The sequence below is a fragment of the Neolamprologus brichardi genome, chromosome 20 (genome assembly GCF_056152115.1).
Source record: "Neolamprologus brichardi isolate AB-2024 chromosome 20, ASM5615211v1, whole genome shotgun sequence".
Lineage (NCBI taxonomy): Eukaryota > Metazoa > Chordata > Actinopteri > Cichliformes > Cichlidae > Neolamprologus > Neolamprologus brichardi.
The window spans coordinates 9,790,806-9,797,692 of record NC_142123.1 but is presented as its reverse complement, the minus strand read 5'-3'; positions in this window follow the sequence as shown (position 1 = coordinate 9,797,692).

Sequence of the window (6,887 nt, the reverse complement as noted above, 5' to 3'; positions counted from 1 at the left end):
ACTGCACAGCGTCAGAGCCACTATAATCAACATAAATCCTGAAATATAGGTTTGCTGTTGCAAAGCTGCCTTGTACATCATTTGCTCAACTACTCCTTGAATGCAAATATTTTATTCTGATGTTGTTCTTATAATACATAAAGGGGTGCACAGAATTCTAATCCAGCAAACACCAAAGGAACGCTCTTGCTTTAGAGGCCACAAGTTTGTGATGTGGTAATGGATAACACATACATTGTAAGGTATTATTAAACCCTCCCACATATGTTGCTTGATCCCCACTAACAGCCCACACATGCCCTTCATGTAGGCAGAGTCAGAAGACATAGAAGACAAATTCAAGGAGATGAACTGAAATGTGAAGTCACATTTTGGGTGTCTTGATGTGAAAATCAATCAAGCTCATATTGGGGAGTTTAAAAAGTGCCAAAAAAAGAAAGTGACTGGTCAGTTAGCAGTTGTTTACTCTGGCATCAATGACTCAATTTCAAAGCAGGAGATGCTTTCTTGCACCTCTTCTTGGACGATAATGACTTTTCTTTGCATTTTGTGTTGGCAATTTCACACTGCTTTCCTCTGGACAAGACTGAAATGCAGCACACCTCCTCACTCTGTTTTCTGTGCCGTGACTTAATTTAATGTGGTGTGGATAATTCAATTCACAATGAAAAACCAAAATGTTTTTTGAGTTATTAAAGACAACGGCTTGATTCATTGTCCTTCCCAACACGTGTTTTTTTCATTCGTTAGTCATTAGCATGCCAAATGTTCCATACACAAAGAGTACATTGATCAGTTGTGTCTCCTTTAGTTGAATTGTGCTCTAAGAGGAAGTGGATGAGAACTATGGATGGCCTGGAGTCAAGGAGCAATATATATCAATAAATATCTAACATAAAGTAGTCTTTCTGAGTAGACTGTAAGCTTCACTTAGCTTCTCTTACAGACCAGTGAGTGTGCACTACATAATGCAGGCAATACCTTCTGTTATTTATAGGAAAACTCAACCCCTGCTTTCAATTGAAATATTCTAATTAAAGTATTACATGTTTTATGTCTCAGACTGAATACTAAAAAAAAGTGGAGTGGACAGTTTCCACCAATCCAATCATAGCAGAGTGCCAAATCGGATTCCTTGGCCACTCCGCATGTGGCTCAGAGTTAATGCCTAAGAGCTGAGGAGAAGCAGGACTATATTGCTGCCCTTTAACAGCCTGTCTATTTATAGATTTACAGACTAATATTAAAGAATAACAAGCAGCATTTAAAAATGTTCTTTTTATTTGGCATTGTTTCTTATTTGTCAGAACAAAAATATGATCTCTGGTAAGTTAGACTGTTAATCCCAGCTGCCACTAAAATGTTCATCCAAATGATGTTGCCATAGTAACATCAGCTTTAGTCTCAGTCGAGCCTGCACATATTTGACCCACGAGATGCTGTGATTGTTAGATGTATGGTTGACATGCTAAAGAGTAGCTTGTGGATGTGTGTACAGCTTAAGGAGACAGCACATTAATGTGGGTTCAGCTCTGCATGTCCTCCATCCCTGAGAACTGAAGGTGGGCAGCTCAGCCACTCAGTGTACTTATATAATAATAATAATGATAATAAAAGAAAACATTAAATGCAAACCTTCAAAGGTCATCTCTTTGTCTTGATGTATTTTGGCAACATTTAAAGAACAATTTTCACTCCAGAGTGCACCTTTTATTCAGAACACTGGACATAATTAAAATTGTAACATAGGAAAAGTATATCTACACCAATATCATAGCTTACACAGCATTTTGCGATTAAAAGAAGCCAGTACAACTTTTGTGATGTAAAAAGTTGCTTGAAGAAATCCAGAGACTCCCCTGATAGTAACTCTTTTCCTCACAGTCTTTTAGGCTATTCTGGGAGACATGTCTGCCGGCTGATTCTGATTGGCACTACTTTGCCTACTAGTAGCATGAAGAGGAAAGTAAAAAGTGCCTATGTTGCAGCACTTGCAATATATTTTATCTGTGCTTGTGATTTCAGTTTGAAATTCCCACTAGCAAAGACGTTGACAGGAGAACCTGAGATGAAATTTTTTTCACTCTTTGATTCATAACTTTCTGTCATACCATGGAAGAATAATTTAGAGTGTTGTGCCAGGATTTGTGAGGTATTATACATATATAGTTGTTTCATACAGATGTTTTTAACTTTGATTTTCTTTCTTGCAAAGTGTTGAATAATTTTCAGCTGCAACAAAAAGGTGAAAACATTTTTGTTGCAGCTGATTTATATATCAAACTGTTAGATTATTAGACCACATTTTTAAAAGTAGTTACATATAATATGAACATTTCACATGTAAATGATTAGAAATGTAACTGGATCTGTCTGTGATTCCCTATTTAAAACACGAGCACTTTGATATTGATGAAAGGGGTTGATGCTTAGTTAAATGTGGCTTTGAAGATGCAATGAATAAAGAAATACATAAATGAAAAGTTGCCCAACAAAAATAGGTGACTAGTCTCTTCTTTTAACATTAGGAATGTTGGTACAGATACCTTATAATTTTGCTTGATAAAAATGTGTTATCTTCTCAGTCTTCTGTGTAACTCAGTGATATAACCTCTGTCCAGGAACATAGTCTCACGTGAAATGTGAAAAGGTTTTATTCTTGATTTTAAAAAACCCCCCAAACGTCTATATTATACAGCTATACAGCCACACTAACATTAGCATGGTGGTTCAGTTGCTAGCACTGTTTCCTCACACCCAAGAGGTCTGGGGCCTTTCTGTGTGGCGTTTGCATGTTTTCCCCATTATTGGGTTCCCTCCAAGTACTCTGGCTTCCTTCCAGAGTCCCACATGAATGGGTTAGGTTCACTGATTATTCCAAATTGGTTGTAGGCATGAATGCGATAGTGAGAAGTTGGTTTACGAGCGGTCTGTTTAAGCCCTGTGACAGACCGGATGTCCGGGATGTAACCCACTTCTCACCCTATGGCAGCTGGAATGGGCTCTAGCCCCCTTGCAACCTTGAGCCTGATAAGTGGAAGAAAATGGACAGATGGACAGTTGGACAGGCATCTTGCTTGGTGCTTGGCTTCAGCGTTAGAGCACCACTGAAGACTCATATTCCTAATCAAAATCGCAATCATCAACTTGTGCCTGGATCTGATCCTCTGGCCCAAGGCAGCATGTCCTCACTGTTGAGCCGACAGCCCCATGGGAGGAGGTCCTCCATGAGTAATATCAAGGGAACTATTATATGCACACTTGGCAGCTGTGGCAAAGGTGTGGGGCTGGAAGGTGAAGGTGTGGCCAGTGGACGTTAGCTGGAGAGGCTAACTAGAAGGCCCAGTAGGAGACTGCTGAAGGAAGTCCACATCAGAGGACAGACCCATCAGAAGGCAATTAAGGAACTTGACCCTGTCACCGACATAAGCACGTGGCGGACCTGCCTTGCCCGAGGATGTCATGTAATCAAAGGCTCAAACACCCAGTGTGGCTGGTGTATGCAACTGAAGATGTATTGCAGTGGTAGTAACTACATGAAAGGGTCAGGAGGATCTTTCCAGCATCACTCAAAGCAAGTGCTGTGATGAATTTTCAGGGACTGTGACACCAGGTCAGATCAAGCAAAGTTATATAAAAACAGGACCAAAAATCTGTAAATATGTTTACACTGAAATAACATAATGCAGTAATGTTAAAACAACTTGGAAACTCTTTCTTTTTTCCTTAGTGCTTCCAACAATAACTCTAATAAATGCAAACATTGAGGAGCAGCTAATTAAATAAAAAAATTTCTTGTCTACCATTCCCATCTGTAGCTCAAAAAAGAGAAAGGAAACAAAAAAGTCAAGACGGTAAGAAACAAACTAGTAAAGTTTACTGGCTGACAGTCACTCACAATAACTCATGCTGATGAGTGTGGATTTGCTCCATGTGGTCAAGCTCTGAAACAGAGTACGCAGCAGGTTTTGGGACTCTGGATTGGGGTTTCGATTTGTGAGGGAGAGTTAAAGTTATTTGGCTTCCTGATTTAAGGGGCAGTGGTGGAGCATCAGAGATACAAGCTGTAATTAACATATCGCTGAAATGTTTGCTTTGTACTGATAATCAAACCAAAATGACTAATGATGACTGAATGATGAATATTTCCCTGTTTAAGGAAGGAAGAAAAGTGTGCACAGTTACAATATAGTTAAGCTTTTAATTTGACTAACTTGTGGAACAGAGTCTTTTAGCCAGAGCCGAATAGCATTTTACTCACTATTTCATGTTTCCTCATAGCAGAAGGAGTTTCATCACAATTCCCTGCATGTGCATCCTTTAATAGTATATTTACATCCTGTATACAGACACAGTTTCATACAACTAATTTTTGAAAAGCTCATTGTGAGACACAGTGGAATAAGTGCAACGTTTACCGAAGACGCTTGTCTTGCTTTAATCTTTGTAAACTGATGTTTGTGAACTCTGCTTCATACTTGGATTTGCTTTTTTCTTTTAGTAAGTTTACAGTTTGGAAAGTAGAGGACGCTGTCCCCTGCAGCACCAGATTCTGTTTGTGAAAAAACAAGGGAGGGGCAGCCAATCAGAAGAAAGCCTACAGAGACTGTAGCCTTAAATTGAGACACTTGTTTCAGACAGGGTATTAACTGAGCACCCGGCGTAAGATAAATGAGGATTAGTTTGAACTATGAGTCATGTAAAATTATTCCAGTGGAGTCCAAGAATAAAAATACAGAGACAGCACAATAGGTCTACTTCACTTTGTGAGCCTCTGTGCGCTTTCCGCTTCTGCTTCCAGTCACAGGAAACTTCTATTAAAGACAGAGCGAGTTAACTAATACATTATAAATAAACTGTACATAATTATTATCGTTCACTGGAAAACCGAATCCATATGTATGCTTACAAGCTCTTTTCGTATTCTCTTAAACATCTGTGCTTGTGGCCGTTTGTATAAACCTCTTAAGATTTCACTTTAGATTAAAGCCTCGGGCAGTTCAATTCAGTTTTATTTGTATAGCACCAAATCACAACAGATCTGGCTCAAGTCGTCTCAAGGCGCTTTGCACAGTAAGGACAAGCCTTCACAATATTATAGAGACAAACCAAACAATTCCCTTTGAGCAAGGACTTGGCAGCAGTAGGGAGAAAAAAAAACAACAACTCCCTTTTAACAGGAAGAAACCTCAGGCAGAATCAGACTCGGGGAGGGCGGCCATCTGCCTCAACCGGTTGGGGTGAGGGAAGAGTGAAGAGCGCAAAGAAGAGCACTGAGAAGCAACAAACAACAAATACTCACCAGGTTGCTGAGGCCAGTAACAGATCAGAGACATGAGTCGGAAATACCCGCAGAAAGGTATAGGGAGAGAAGGGGAGGGGGGGGGGCACAGGAGAGAGAAGACACAAGAGACATAAATGGCCTCTTCCTCAGGGAGAGACTGCATGTTCTCTGTGTGTACCCCCAGCAACACCACAGCTTTAAACTTCTGCAGCATCAATTTCACCCTTGCACACTTAACTGTACCCACAACTGCTGTTCAGAGTGACTCAGTCCAGCTTAGCAGACACACAGCAATACCCAAATCCCTCTTCCTTTTAATTCGCACTCTCTTGGCGGGGTGTTAATGGCTTACACAACAGATGTTTAGTATGCTGCGTTTAGGTCCATGTGAGCCCAAGCCACCCGCAGCCTTATATATGACAACCTGTGACTCTTATCTCGGAGGCAAAATAAGCCCGTTAACACTTTACTGCACATATGCTGCTTGCATGAAGTAACAAAGGCAAAGGCACGTGCGAGTGCGCACACAAACGGGAAAGGGAGGAAGACGGCATGCAGAAACAGCGAGTGTGGGATATGGAGTGTGAATGAGAAGGGATGAGATGGAGGAAGTGACAGAGAGAAAAAGAGTGATGACAGCTTCCATCTGCTGCGGAGCCACGGACCGCTTCCTCAGACAGAGATACCCACTTGGATCAGTACGTACGTATACACAGTAATGGAGTAATGAGGGTATTTGACAGAAGTGTGCTTTATAGCAACAATTAGTGGGGGAGGAAAGTCGCATCTTCGCGTATAGAGCAGTCACTGTTCTGAAACAGCTGCAGTTCTGATTGGGAGATGAGTGACTTTCTTCATAACTAGATGCTGATCTAGGCAACCCCAGACAAGCACGCCAGAGGCAAAGTCGGACTCGGGTTTAGACACTGAGAATTGGAGTGCAAAGCAAATTTAAATTCAGTAAATACAATGGCTATACATGCTTTTTTCTTCTTTTCCAGGAAATTCTAGAGCGGCTGCAAAGGCTAAAAAAGAGGTGTGATGCGTTCACCAGTTTGACATGTTGACCCCGAGGTGTACAAGAAAGGCCGGCACATCCACTCTTTCTCTCACGCAAGAGCTGGTCTTGTCATGGGTAATATTTTCACCTATCTCGCTGTGCGGTCACATCAGCACAATGATTCTAATGAAATTGGATTTTGCCTACCGCTGATATCTTGTAGTACAGGTGTGCAAAAAGCCCCCAGGTTGACAGTTTAATGCTGCATTTGTGTCATATGGGAGCGATGGTAGATATAAGCCCCTCACTAGAGAATACCTGTCGCTTTAGCTTCAGCACTCAGCTAACAAATGTTACAAGGAAAGAACATTTAACCTCAGATTGTGGAGTTATTCCAAAGCTCGGGTGATGTGATTGATCCTGATGTTCAGAGCACTTCCTGATATCTGACATCTCATTGTAGCCATCTCTGTTTATACTGTATATTGTACACTATGGGCCTTTTTGACTTGTGGGGCAGGGAGTGTGAAAAGCACTGACAACATCAATCACAGGTGAAAAACACATGATAATCAATTTGATTACATTGAATGATGGATGAGA